Here is a 15,961-nt window from a genome sequence, read left to right as displayed (position 1 = left end):
GACCTCTCCCTCGACTGCAAGGTACAGTGCTGCACTCTCTACTCACATGGAACCCGGGAATTAAAACCTTTTGCAAACATTTTGAAACCATAATATATATATATGTATATCTCTATATAAATATATTTTGCAAAACAAATTTCAATGGTTGAAAATGGGTGCCGGCAGCGTTGGTTTCCATCAGAGAGAGTGCATCCCTGATCATTCACTTTGTCCGACAAAGGGGCTGATCTTGTCACTTTGTCCCTTCAACCGGAAGCCATCTCCCATCAATTTAATCTATGTTTTCTATTATTTTCTGCTATTTTCTTATTTTCCTTAGCTTTACAACCCCCCTTAATCCCTCTACTTGGAAATAAATCCACCCAATCCCTGTGGAGAATGACCTTGCTCATCACTATCTACAAATTATTAACACAGAGCAAGACTATTTATCCTTGGTTAGGTTCGGCACCCACCAAATTTTGGTGCCATTGTCGGGGATTGGCGTCCTAAGTAGGTTTATTTCCCTTTGTTTGGTTTATGCCTTGCTCTTCTCATGTAGATGAACTCCACTACGACCCTGAGATCGAGAACATAGTTTGTCGCTTGAGGAAAGAAGCCAAGCAACGCCGCAACCAAGCAGCATCACTCCCAACTTCCGGAGTGAAGTCGGCTGCGGAAATCGTTGAGCCATCGAACCATCCTGAAGAAGAAGTCATGGCCAATAATGAAGAAAGAACCATTAGAGAGCTAGCCGCACCGGATCTGCACCAACAACCTCTCTGCATCGAATATGCAGATCTAGCGGTACCCTTCGATCTCAAATCTGGTCTTATACACTTACTCCCTACTTTTCGTGGATTTACAGGTGAAGACCCTCACAAACACCTAAAATAATTCCATGTAGTATGCTCAAGCATGAAGCCTCATGGTGTCACCGAGGAACAGATCAAACTGTGCACCTTTCCTTTCTCATTAGCTGATAAAGCTAAGGATTGGCTTTACTACCTACCCTCCGGTTCCATCACCACATGGAATGATATGAAAAGGCAATTCCTTGAGAAGTTCTTCCCTGCATCCCGAGCGGCTAACATCAGAAAGGAGATCTGTGGAATAAAACAATTAAGTGGGGAAACTCTCTACGAATACTGGGAGAGATTCAAGCAACTATGTGCTAATTGTCCGCAACATCAAATTTCAGACCAGCTTCTTATCCAATACTTTTACAAAGGGTTACTACCAATGGATAGGAGTATGATCGATGCAGCAAGCAGAGGAGTGTTGGTGAATAAAACTCCTACACAAGCAAGAGAATTGATCTCAAACATGGCAGCCAACTCTCAACAGTTCGGCTATAGGCTCAACCCTCCAGTAACCCATGCTAACGAGGTAAACATCTCCTCCCTAGAACAAAAAATTGCAAGCCTGACCTCTCTTGTCTATCAATTGGCCACAGGTAATACACAAATAGTGAAGGCTTGCGGGATTTGTTCAACTCCGGGACATCCAACTGACATGTGCCCTACGCTTCAAGATGAACCTTACGAACAAGCTAATGTTGTTGGAGGATTCCAGCAAAAGAGATACGATCCCTACTCGAATACCAACAATGCAGGATGGAGGGATCATCCCAACCTTAACTATGGAACCAAGCCCTTTATGCTCCATCCTACCATCGGATTAATTGACCGGTAGGTGCATTTTATGCTCCATCCTACCAATTGTGGCAATTGTGAAGTATTTACCCTATTTACTTAAACCTGAATTTAGGACTAGCTTAACTGGAAAATGACTTCAGATAAGTCATGTACTCGTTGATCATATTTCTTTACTAGGTTCACAAGAATTTCCCTACAACATTGCTCCAATTGATTGCAAAAGAGTTGCGGTTTTGATTATTTTTTTTTTTGAAAACCAAATGCAGAAAAACACAACCTAAATGAAATTTTAGAATGCAACCTAAATCTCCCTCCCCCAACACTTAAAATTTACATTGTCCCCAATGTAAGGCTAAATGGAAAGAAAGGGCAGAAAAAACTAAACTAGGAATGTAAAAACAAAAAGAAAAATGAAAAACAAACTTCCCTATTTTTAATAATCCTGAATCGGATCCTATAATTCTCGTTGATGCAGCTTTCGGTGTGCTCCCCTTCCATCCATTATGGGCGGGTTCAAATCTGAAATAGGGGCCTTCGTATCCAATTGTGCACTCGATTCTAGCTCCCCATTCATATCTTTTTCAAAAATTTCCTGCACAGTTGGATCAATAGTGTCAACCGAATAGATCGAATGGTCTTCATTTGGGTACTTCATAGCTTAAAAAATATTAAATTTAACAGTATCCCCATCAAACTCGACGGAGAGGGTACCCTCATCCACATCTATTTTGGTCTTGGCCGTTTTCATGAATGGCCTGCCTAATAGAAGTGGGGCAAAACTTGTGATCGTGTCCTCCTCCATCTTTAGAATGTCAAAATCAGCTGGAAAAATTAAATCATTAACCTGCACCAATCCATTTTCAACAATCTCTTCTGGGTAGGTGTTACAACAATCAGCTAGCTGACAACTCTAGTTTCCTTTAAAGGACCTAATCTCAAAGCATAGTAAATCGAGTATGGCATGACATTGATAGATGCACCTAAGTCTAGCATGGCATGCTCGATTCGCTTATTGCCAATCACACAAGGTAGGGTGAACATACCTGGATAAGCATGTTTTTCTGGTAAGGTCCTCTTGATCATGGCTGAAACGTTCTCTCCAACTCTTACCTTAATGGGGCTCTCGTTTGAGTTTTGTACCTCCTCTTCTTCCTATCCTTTACTTGCCTTCCTTCGTGAAATATGTTCTAGCTACAATTCCTTGCCACTTCTCAGCACCACTACACTTATATTCTTCTTGGGGTTTACTACTGTTTGTGATGATAGTTTCCCGGAGCTCTGCGCCTCCAACTTGCTAATGGAAGTGGCAAGTTGGCTGATTTGGTTCCCCAAATTCTGAATGCTGGCTCTTGTTTCATGCTGAAATTGCTGAGTGTTAGTAGCAAGAGCCTTAACGATTTCCTCTAATGACATACCTGAACTTGAGGGTTGACTTTGCACTATGATAGGTGTTGAATATTGTGGCTGTCGATTGAAATATTGGGGCTGATATCTCTGCTATCCTCCTTGGTTCCCATAGCTTAGATTTGGATGACCCTCCACCCCAGATTGTAGTAATTGGAGTAGGGGTCATAATTTCGTTGGGGCTGCCCCGGGAATCCTCCTACGGCATTGACTTGCTACATCGAACCATCTTGCAATGATGGGCACATGTGCGTAGGATGCCCAGGAATCAAACAGATACCACACACCCTTGTTATTTGTAATTGTCCTACAGCGAGTTGCTTAACCAAAGCAGTTAAATTTGAAATCTGATTTTCCAAGTTAGTATGACTTACCTCATCACACAACAATGGGATGGGTGATGTGCTGGACGGAATCACTCCCAATTCATGAACGAATTTCTTCATCCACACGGCTTCCTTGGCAGCTTCACTTGCGGCATTGTACTCGGCCTCGGTTGTGGAATCTGTAGTGGACCCCTATTTGCTGCTTTTCCAACAAACAACACACGATCCTATCGTGAAAACATACCCTGATGTAGACTTTCTATCATCTGGATCCGACTGGAAATCGGCATTAGTATACCCTAGAAGTTGCAATGAACTACCATCGAATACCAAACAAAACTCTTTTGTCCTTCGAAGGTATTTGAGTATGTTCTTCACAGCAGTCCAATGCTCCTACCCTGGGTTGGCATGGAATCTGCTTACCACACTCACCGCCTAAGCAATGTCAGGGCGAGTGCACAGCATGGCAAACATGATGCTCCCTACGACTGAGGCATAGGGAACGTCTTTCATGCCCTCAATCTCTTCAGACGTCTTGGGAGACATCTTCTTGGAGAGAGTGACTCCGTGCCTGAAAGGAACGTTTCCTTTCTTGGAGTTCTCCATGCTGTATCTTTTGACAATCTTGTCAATGTAAGCAGCCTGGGATGATCCAATTATCCACTTCGATCTATCTCTATAGAGTCGAAGACCCAGTATATAGGAAGCTTCTCCAAGATCTTTCATGGAGAGCTGCTGCGAAAGCCATACCTTGACCGAAGTCAACATTCCTACATCATTCCCAATGAGTAGGATATCATAGGCGTACAACACCAAAAAGGTGATATTATCCCCACTGGACTTTCTGTAAACACAAGGATCATCTGGATTCTGCTCAAAACCAAACATTTTGACGACAGAATCAAAATAGATGTTCCAACTTCTAGAAGCTTGCTTAAGTCCATATATGGATCTATTAAGTTTACATACCATGAGTTCCTGACCAGCAGCAATGAAGCCTTGCGACTGCTGCATGTAGATATCTTCACTAAGATCTCCATTTAGGAACGCAGTTTTGGCATCCATCTACCAAATCTCATAGTCATGGTACGCTGCTACAGCTAGCAGGATCCTAATGGATTTAAGCATGGACACTGGCGAAAAGGTTTCCTCATAATCGATGCCCTCTTTCTGAGTATACCCTTTCGCCACCAAACGAGCTTTATAGGTCTCAATCCTGCCATTGGGGCCCTTCTTCCTCTTGTAGATCCACTTGCAACCAATTGCTTTTACCCCGGAGGGCGGGTCTACGAGTGTCCAGACTCCATTGGCCTCCATCGAGTCCATCTCAGCTCTCATGTCCTCCACCCACTTCTGGGAATCTATGTCTAACATAGCTTCCGCATAAGTCACGGGATCCTCCTCACTAGTCAAGGCTTCCACCAGGTAACTATCCTGGTCATAACCATATCTGACTGGTGGCCTGGATACCCGAGTGGATCTTCTAGGTTGGTCACTACCTGGAACTTGTGGGACATCTCCTACTGTACCTGAGCTCTCCTCATCAAGAACTATTTCCTAACGATGGGTGTCTAAGATGTAAACGGTCTCTAAAAACTGGGCGTTTCGATTGTAGAACACTTTCTGCTTACTTGGTTCATAGAATAGATAACCCACTGACTCTTTCAAGTAGCCTATGAATAGGCAACAGCTGGTCTTGGATTCCATTTGTCCGCACTCGTTCTTTTAATGCAAGTAGGACAACCCCAAATCTTCAAGTGTCTTATACTTGGCTTCCTTTCGGTCCAGAGTTCATATGGAGTTTTCGGAACCGATTTGGTTGGAACCCGATTCAGCACGTAGATAGCAGTCTCTAATGCATATCCCCAAAAGAATGTGGGTAATTCCGAGCATACGAGAAGTGATCGGACCATGTCCAACAAGGTACTATTCCTCCTCTCTGAAACACCGTTAAGTTGAGGTGTAGCAGGAGGAGCTAATTGTGACACTATCTCTTTGACCTACAAGTAGTCCTTGAATTCGTCAGAGAGAGACTCACCACCTCGATCCGATCGAAGGGTCTTAATTTCTCTCCCTAACTGTTTCTCAACTTCATTTCTAAATTCTTTGAACATTTCGAAGGATTCAGACTTATGTCTCATTAGGTACACGTAACCATACTGAGAATAATCATCGGTAGATGTAATGAAATACACGTGTTGGTTATGAGTCCTAACACTCAGGGAGCCACATACATCAGTATGTATTAGGTCAAGTGTGCCTGTACATCTTTCAGGCTTACCGTCAAATGGCCGCTTAGTCATCTTGCCTTGGAGGCAAGGCTCACAAGTGGGAAGATTTTCTACGGTTAGAAAATCCAAAGGACCATCCTTTACTAATCTTGTGATTCGGTCAACACTGATATGGCCAATTCGGTAATGCCACAGGTACATGGGAGTTACTGTATCACGAATTCTTTTCTTGGGATTTTCGATCGACGTAGTTTCGGTTAGGTTAGATTCTAGAGAAGGATGTAGAACATAGAGACCGTTCTCCAGTTCCCCGCATGCGATGAATTTATTATTCCGTTTAACAGTAATCATATTACTAAATTAAACAGTATATCCATCAGCACACAGTTTAGAAACTGAAATTAAATTTCTTCTCAAGTTTTGTACATAATGACAATCTTTAAGTATAAGTACTCCTTCTCTAAAGACTAATTCTACAGTTCCTATTGCCGCAGCTGCAACACTTGCAGTCGTTCCCAAGAATAGTGTCACTTCACCTTCACTCAATCTTCTGCTAACTTTGAACCCCTGCAGTGAGTTACACGCATGAGTTGAAGCTCCGGAGTCAACACACCAGGACACAGAAGTCACTAACATATTAGTTTCTATGACACAAGTTTCGACGTTACCTTTCATAGATTCCAGTGGCCGGTCTGCTTACAGAAGTGATAGACATCAGATGGGTTGTTCTTCTTTTACTTCTTGGGCTTGGCAGCTTTCTTCTAGGGCTTCTTTGCCTTTCTCTTTTTCTTGCCCGATTTGTTAGATTCAGCAAGCATAACTACAGGCTCATCCTTCATAAGTAGACCCTCGGCCCTCTACAACATATTGCTAAGTTCCTGGACGCTGACATTCAGCTTGTTCATGTTGTAGTTCATTGTGAACGCATTGAAAGAAGAGGGCAAAGAATTCAGGATGGCATCTACTTGCGTGCCAAGATCTAGCCCGGATCCAAGGGCTTCGAGTTGAATGAATAATTACAATCCTATATAGTTCGGTTGAATGCATAATTACAATCTTGATCAAATCCTATACATTCAGTCTAGAAAATAAAAAAATTATTTTACAGACCGAATTGAATGAATAATAAAAAAAAGAAGAATTGCGCAGACCATCTGCGCCAAATCTGCACTACGATCTCCATGGTTCGAATAGTCCATTAAATCAAAATAAATAAAGAACAATTCAAAATAAATTTTAGATTTAATAAAAATTAATTTCAGATCAATCGCCCTCAACAAGAAACAATTTCTTGAAATAAAGAAAATAATCTGCACAAATCTTGGTAGAACAACTTCTGCCCATTTGCGCAGGTTCGGATATGATTTTCTTGGTTCAAGATTCGAACCTGTGGCTTTGATACCACTGAAAGAATGGTAGGATCCATCGTCCCCCAAAAAGGTTGCGGAATGGGTGGGCGAATTTCAAAAATTTTCCTACCTTCTTCTAACTAAGAATCATATTCCCTAAATTTAGAATACAATATTCAAGGATCCTACTTGAACCATAATCGAACCAGATTTGAACCAAAAGACCAGGGAGGAATTATACCTGATCCAGAGAAGTAGTATCTTCCAAAATTGGTGTTAACGCCCAAAGAGGACACCAAGATCCGCTCCTGCTGAAGATGACATAGCAATATGTGGAACGGAACCAGCAGAGTGCGTCCTACACACTGAATCCTTCGCAAGAATCCTCTGGAAACTCTGAGCACCAAATCTTTTCAGTTTTTTCTGCTATATTGATATCAAGAACTGATTTCTTGATTTCTCTCCTTCAAAGGTCCAATCTTTTCAGAGATTGGCGGCAGCTGGAGGAGAATTCCTGAGATGAAGATGGCGAAAATTGCTTTTCTTCTCTCTGGAGAATGTATGAGATCCTATCTCAATTCGCAGCAAACTATCTTGCCAAAACCCTAGGTTCAAATTCTGTTGTGTCTCTCTTAGGGTTTCTCCTATTTTCCTTCTTGATTAAGAAACCTCCTAATTAGCATTTATCCCAATCTAAATCAGCATTTGGATACGGGATGATCTTAATCCTATCTGCAGATTAGGTTAGCTAACTGCTGATCTTATCAGGAGATTACCATATTCAAATCTGATTTGAATTTGGTCTCCTAGAGTGGATTAGGTTAAAGGCCCAATCCTTTTACTAACCTTAATCTCAGATCTGCCCCTAAAGTGGGTGATCATATCAGCCCAGTTCGAAATGGACTTTTGGCCCATTAAATAATTAGTGCACAATTAGATTCCAATCTACTGCCCAGTTGGGCTTCTTTGTATGGCGTGGGGCCCAAGCATTGATCTACACACCAGCCACATGGGTTCAGCCCAGCCTTTATTACAAGGCCTAGCCGAATTCATTGAGAAGCCCAGTGAACCCCTGAGCCCATCACATGGACCCAATGGGCCCAACACTTACATTAAGTGGTTTCTAGGCCATGCCATCTTATAAAAATCTAGGGACTGTGGGCAGGTGCAAGATTAGCCCATCAGGTATTATCCTTAATGGCCTTACACTTAACATCTCAGCCCTTAATGATCAAGCACTACCCGACAGGGGAGGACCTCTCCCATTGCAGCAAGGAACAGCCGGCAGTTTGGTTTCCATCAGAGAGAGTGCATTCCCTATCATTACCTTTGTCCGACAAAGGGGCTGATCCTGTCACTATAATCACCCACTCAGATGAATTCTCAAACTGCCCCAACATGCCTAGGATTTGACCCCCACTAAGGATCTCACTGATTGGTATATCAAAGACAGCCCGATCCGACACCTAGTGAAGTATCATAATCGAGTCTAGGGGTCAGGTGTAGCTTTCCAGTTTTGCCCATCTGTCTCTAAGGACCTGGGCAATACTGGAAATCTGGTCCGGTTCAAGGATTCGAGTAATCCCATACTGCATGTGCCTTGGGTTTTACCCTGGTGGCCGAGACAGGCCATCCCAAAACTTGGCAGCAAACCAGTATTAGCCTTGGCTGAAAAAATCTCCCTACACTTATCCAATGGCTGTGAACATTTAAAACTAACACGAGTCTCATTAAGTGCCCAGTTTTAGGGTCTTACTGTTAGACAGTTTTGTAAGCCCTTAGCTTCAATCAGAATGATGTACTTTATGAGTTTATTGTAAATGAATAAAGATACATATTTGATTCATGTTCCCTTGGTATGTTTCTGTGTAATACCCTTAAACTGGACACTTAATGAGACTCGTGTTAGTTTAGAATGTTCACAGCCAGTGGGTCGGTCTGGGGAGACCTATCCTGACAAGGCTGACACTATGGTGCCACCAAGTCGGTTGGGGTGGCCTGTCTCAGCTACCAGGGTGAGACCCTAGGCACATACAGTGTAGGATTAATTGAATCTTTGAACTGGACCAGATTTCCAGTATTACCCTGGACCTTGGAGATTGATGGGCAAAACTGGAAAGTTACACCCGACCCCTAGACTCGATTATGATACTACACTAGGTGTCGGATTGGGCTGTCTTTGATGTACCAATCAGTGAGATCCTTAGCGGGGGTCCAAACCTGGGTATGTTGGGACAGTCCGAGAATTCATCTGAGTGGGTGATCATAGTGACAGGATCAGCCCCTTTGTCGGACAAAGGTAATTATCGGGGATGCACTCTCACTGATGGAAACCAAGACTGCCGGCAGCCGATTAACCCTTGTCTTATCTGCAGATTATATCAGCTTTCTCCTAATCTCATTAGGAGGTTTCAAGATCTGAATCACATTCACATCTGGACTCTCGGAGTGGATAGGGTTAAGACCCTTTCCTATCTGCTAATCCATCCCAGAGTTCGCCCCATATTTAACTAATTAAATTAGCCCAGTTCGAAATGGACTTTAGGCCCATTAAGGTTATGTGCTCACTTAGCCTTCCTAAATGCTGCCCAGTTGGGCTTCCTTGTATGGCGTGGGACCCAAACATTGATTTACACATCAGCCACATGGGTTCAGCCCAGCCTTTGTTACAAGGCCTGGCCAAATACACTGTTATGGACAGTGCACCCCCTGAAACCCATCACATGGGCTCTATGGGCCCAACACTTACCCTAAGTGGTCCCTAGGCCAAGCCACCTTGTAACACTCAGGGACTGTGGGAAGATGCAAGATTAGCCCATCTGGTATTATCCCCAATGGTATTACACTCAACCACTCAGCCTTTAATGATCAAACATTGCCCGACAAGAGAGGACCTCTCCCTCGGCTGCAAGGAACAGTGTTGCACTCTCTGCTTATATGGATCCCGGGAATTAAAACCATCTTGCAAACATTTTGGAAACCGTATATATATATATATATATAAAAATATATTATATCACATATAAAATATATTTTGCAAAACAAATCTCAACGATTGAAATTGGCTGCCGGCAGTCTTGGTTTCCATCAGTGAGAGTGCATCCCCGATCTTTACATTTGTTCGACAAAGGGGCTGATCCTGTCACTGTGATCACCCACTTAGATGATTTTTTAGATTGTCCCAACATACCCAGGTTTTGACCCCCGCTAAGGATCTCACTGATTGGTACATCAAAGACAGCCAAATCCGATACCTAGTCTAGTATCATAATTGAGTCTAGGGGTCGGGTGTAACTTTCCAGTTTTGCCCATTAATCTCCAAGGTCCAGGGCAATACTGGAAATCTGGTCCGGTTCAAAGATTCAATTAATCCTACACTACATGTGCCTAGGTTTTCACCCTGGCAGCTGAGACAGGCCAGCCCAACGAACTTGGTGGCACATCAGTGTCAACCTTATCAGGAAAGGTCTCCCCAGACCGACTCACTGGCTGTGGACATTCTAAATTAACACGAGTCTCATTATGTGTCCAATTTAAGGGGATTTCACAGAAACACAACAAAGGAACATGAATCAAATATGTACTTTATTTATTTACAATAAACTCGTAATGTACATCATTCTGATTGAAGCTAAGGGCATACAAAAATTGTCTAACAGCTCCCACTTGCACTTAGGTCCAATCTGGTCCAAGCCGGAGTCCCATGCTTTCCACACGTTTCTCCAAAACTTTTTGTGATAGTTGCATCGTCAATGGGTCTGCTACATTTTCTGCTGACGCTACCTTCTGAATCAGGACGTCCCCCCCTCTACCAACAATCTCCCGCAGTACGTGGTACTTCCACTCGATGTGCTTTGACTTCGAGTTAGCCCGTGGCTCCTTAGCCTGTGCATTGGCTCCATTGTTGTCACACAACAACGGGATGGGTGTTGTGCTGAACAGAACTGCTCCCAACTCGTGAATGAACTTCTTCATCCACACGACATCTTTGGCAGCCTCACTTGTGGCAATGTATTTGGCTTCGGTCGTGGAATCTGCAGTGGACCCCTGTTTGTTGCTTTTCCAGCAAACAGCACACGATCCTATCGTGAAAACATATCCAGATGTAGTGAGCTACCACCGAATACCAGACAAGACTCTTTTGTCCTTCAAAGGTACTTAAGTATGTTTTTCACAGCAGTCCAATGCTCCTGCCCTGGGTTGGCTTGGAATCTGCTTACCACACTCACTGCGTGAGCAATGTCGGGCCGAGTGCACTGCATGGCATACATGATGCTCCCTACGGCAGAGGCATTGGGAACGTCCTTCATTCCCTCAATCACCTCAGAGGTCTTGGGAGACATCTTCTTGGAGAGAGTGACTCCATGCCTGAAAGGAACATTTCCTTTCTTGGAGTTCTCCATGCTGTATCTTTTGACTATTTTGTCAATGTAAGCAGATTGGGATAATCCTATTATCCGCTTTGATCTATCTCTATAGAGTCGAACACCCAGTATATAGGAGGCTTCTCCAAGGTCTTTCATGGAGAATTGCTGTGAAAGCCATACTTTCACCGTAATTAACATTCCTACATCATTCCCAATGAGTAGATTGTCATCTACATACAGAACCAAGAAGGTAACCTTATCCCCACTAAATTTCCTATAAACATAGGGCTCATCCGGATATGGCTTAAAGTCAAACTATTTGACAGCAGAGTCAAAATGGATGTTCCAACTCCTAGAAGCTTGCTTAAGTCCATAAATGAATCTATTGGGTTTACATACCTTGTGTTCCTGACCAGTTGCAATGAAGCCTTGCGGTTGCTGCATGTAGATATCTTCAGTAAAATCTCCATTCAGGAATGCAGTTTTGACATCCATTTGCCAAATCTCATAATCATGGTATGCTGCTACAGCTAACAGGATCCTAATGGATTTAAGCAAGGCCACAGGCGAAAAGGTTTCCTCATAATCGAAGCCCTCTTTTTGAGTGCACCCTTTCGCCACCAGACGAGCTTTGAAGGTCTCAACTCTGCCATCAGGGCCCTTCTTCCTCTTGTAAATCTATTTGCAACCAATTGCTTTTACCCCGGAGGGCGGATCTACTAGAGTCCAGACTCCATTGGTCTCCATTGAGTCCATCTCAGCTTTCATGGCCTCCACCCACTTCTGGGAATCTATGTTGAACATAGGCATAAGTCACGGGAACCTCCTCACTAGTCAAGGTTTCCACCAGGTAACTATCTTGGTCATAACCATAACGGAATGGTGGCCTGTATACCCGAGTGGATCTTCTAGGTTGGATACTACCTAGAACTTGTGGGACATCTCCTACTACTCCTGAGCTCATTTCTTCAAGAACTACTTCCTGACGATGGGTGTGCAAGACGTAATCGGTTTCCAAGAATTGTGCATTTTGATTGCAAAACACCTTCTCCTCACTTGGGTCATAGAATAGGTAACCCACAGAGCCTTTTGGGTAGCCTACAAATAGGCAATGACTGGTCTTGGATTCTAACTTGTCTGCACTCGTTCTTTTAACGTGTGCTGGACAACCCCAAATCTTCAAGTGTCTGACACTTGGTTTCTTTCCGGTCCAAAGTTCATATGGAGTATTCAAAACCGATTTGGTTGGAACCCGATTCAGCACGTAAATCGTAGTCTCTAATGCCTAACCCCAAAAGGATGTAAGCAGCTCTGAGTGTATGAGAAGTGACCGGACCATATTCAATAAGGTCCTATTCCTCCTCCCTGTAACACCGTTTAGTTGAGGTGTAGCAGGAGGAGCCAATTGTGATACTATCCCATTGTCCTTTAAGTAGTCCATGAATTCGTCAGAGAGATATTCGCCACCTCGATCTGATCGAAGGGCTTTAACTTCTCTCCCTAACTGTTTCTCGACCTCTTGTCTGAACTCTTTGAACTTTTCAAAGGATTCAGACTTGTGTCTCATTAGGTACACATAACCATATCGCGAGAAATCATCTGTAAAGGTGATGAAATACACATGTTGATTCCGTGTCCTAACACTCAGAGGACCACATACATCACTATGTATAAGGTCAAGTGTGCCTGTACATCTTTTAGGCTTACCGTTAAATGGCCATTTTGTCATCTTACCTTGTAGGCAAGGCTCACAAGTGGGAAGTTCTAAAGTTAGAAAATCCAAAGAACCATCATTTACCAACCTTGTGATTCGGTCAACACCGAAATGGCCAAGTCGGTAATGCCACAGGCACGTGGGATTAACTGTTTCACAAACTCTTTTCTTGGGGATTTCAGCTGATGTAGTTTCGGTTATGTTTAGTTTCTAGAGAAGGATGCAGAACATAGAGACCGTTCTCTATTTCCCCATATGCAATGAATCTGTTTTTTCTTTTAGTAGTAATCGTATTACTAAAGAAGACAGAATAACCATCCGCACATAGTTTTGAAACAAAAATCAAATTTCTTCTTAAATTTTGTAGATAAAGACAATCTTTTAGTACAATATTTCATTCTCTTAAAAATAACTCCACGGTTCCTATGGCCGCGACTGCAACACTTGCAGAAGTCCCCAAGTAGAGCGTAACTTCTTCTTCACTCAGCCTTCTGCTTACCTTGAACCCCTGTAGTGAGTTACACGCATGAGTTGAAGCCCCGGAGTCAATACACCAAGACACAGAAGCTACCAATAAATTGGTTTCTATAACACAAGATTCGAAATTACCATTCTTGGAGTCCAGGTAGGCAGGACAGTTCCTTTTCCAGTGGCCGGTCTTATTGCAGAAGTGACAGGCATCCGATGCTTTGTCTTTCTTCTGCTTCTTACCCTTAGTGGCTTTCTTCTGAGGTTTCTTTGCCTTCCTCTTTCTCTTGTCTGTCTTACTAGCTTCAACAAGCATAGCTACAGGCTCATCTTTTTTAATTAGTTCTTCTGCTCGTTGCAACATATTGCTGAGCTCTTGCAAGCTGACATTCAGCTTGTTCTTGTTATAGTTCATGATGAACGGATTAAAGGAAGGAGAAAAAGAATTAAGGATAGCGTCTATCTGGGTTGCAAGGTCCAGCTCGGATCTAAGAGCCTCCAGTTCGTTGATGTAACCCATCATCCGAAGCCAATTGTCGTGAACTTGTTGGCCCTTGGACATTTGTGCGGTCATGAACTGTTTCAAGACCTTTTGCCGAGTAGAACGATTCTGCTCTTCGTACATTGTCCTGAGACTGTCCAATATGTCCTTGGCACGTTTGATCTGATCGAACTGCCTCTGTATTGGGTTGTCCAATGAGGCAATGATATAGCTACGGGCAAGGGAGTTTTTCTCCTCCCATTCCTGATAGTCCTTCGGGCCTCCGAAGCCCTATCACCCGGATGCTCCGGGGCATGATTTTTAACCACTTTGTCCAGCTTTATAGAAGTTAGGACCAGCATAAGGTTCCTGTACCAGTCGGCATAGTTTGGGCCCTTCAGCTTGTTGTCATCAAGAAGCTTTGCAAATTGTCCGTTTGCCATTTTCTGATAAAAGAGCAAACATCAGTCCACAACCTAATTTGATTCATGTTCATTACATAGATATGACTTTTAATCTACGTTCCATTCCCATTTATTCATCTCTGAGATTTCCCTCCTATCTCAGTGACGGAGACTACGAGTTGTCTCTGGAAATGTGGGAAATCACATAGGGTGCATGGAGCCAACTGTTTCAGCTGCATAACCCCACCACCTTTCTGTGAAGGATCATATCCACTCATCATATGAGTTTTCCCTTTGGCCTCTGTCAGACAAGATTCAGAGCCATTTTCAGGTAAACCATTCTGGTGAAGCCCCTCCCACATCGGTCTATGACGCCCCTATCATCTTATGAAACACTTCGACAAGCCCAACAGCAAATGGATTGCCCATTTTCTGGTGCGTTTCCTCTTTACTGAAGGACCCATTCTCATGCTAATGATGAAAGGCCTTTAGAAAGTTCATCATATGAATCTCCCTCTCACATGCACTCATATCAGCTGGAGGGAACAGTAAATTACGCCCTAATTTGATCTAGGTCAAACCAAAGTGGCTCCCACTGACTTTCATAAAGCCAGATTTCGGTGGGCCCAAATCGCCTAGGGTTCCACACGTATCCTCTCCATGAGGTGTGGGGCCCACCACTGAAGGAGGTCATCCAATGACCATAAGGGACACCATGGCAATGATGTGCATTCAGCCATGGTGTCCGCAAGAGCCACTATCGATTCAGCATGGGCCAAGCACTTATGGCCCACGTATGTAGCACATCACACATCCATACATCACATGCAAGGATAAACTGATCCAATCAATTAAATATCGGTAAAGCTCATTTGAAGCCCCCATTTTTAAATCCATAATATTAACCATTAATATTTTCTAGGTATATGGGTCGAATTAGGCTTGATTGGTTCAAACCGTATAGCTTTATCCCCAGAGTGGGCTTTTAGTAGTTTTAACTATTTAAAATTGGGCCTTTACAGGTTGGGCCGAATTAAACATTCAATTAATTATCAATCCTCAGCTCCATTTGGGAAAAATTAGGGCTGACATTCAACTTTGATCGAACCCTAGATTCGGTCCAAACAATTTGAACCAATCTTGGTTCAAATTGGTCTATGGTTTGATCTTTAATTAAATCTTTATTTCAAGAAAATAATCTGAAATTAAATACTGGTAAAAGAAAATCAAGAATCAGTCAAACAGGGTTGTTCGCACAACCCATCCTGAAAAACAGAGGTTAGATCAAACTTTGCAGTTTCATAAACTACAAATCGCAGAAACTAATTCTCCCATCTGCGAAATCTCCTTCTCTGCGCCGCCATCTTTGATCCAAAATAAAATAAATAGAAAACCTAATTTCTATTAATAATTACATCAAATCAAATACCTTTACATTCAGTCTAAAAAATAAAAAAAAAATATTTTACAGACCAAATGTAATAGAATAATCCAGAAACTACAAAATCGTAGGTTCCCTGCGCAAATCAAGATTTCGATCTCCTTTTGTACGAACAGCCCATAAATCAAGAAAATCA

The sequence above is a fragment of the Nelumbo nucifera genome, chromosome 8 (genome assembly GCF_055504915.1).
Source record: "Nelumbo nucifera cultivar China Antique chromosome 8, China Antique-T2T, whole genome shotgun sequence".
Lineage (NCBI taxonomy): Eukaryota > Viridiplantae > Streptophyta > Magnoliopsida > Proteales > Nelumbonaceae > Nelumbo > Nelumbo nucifera.
This window is presented reverse-complemented; position numbering follows the sequence as displayed.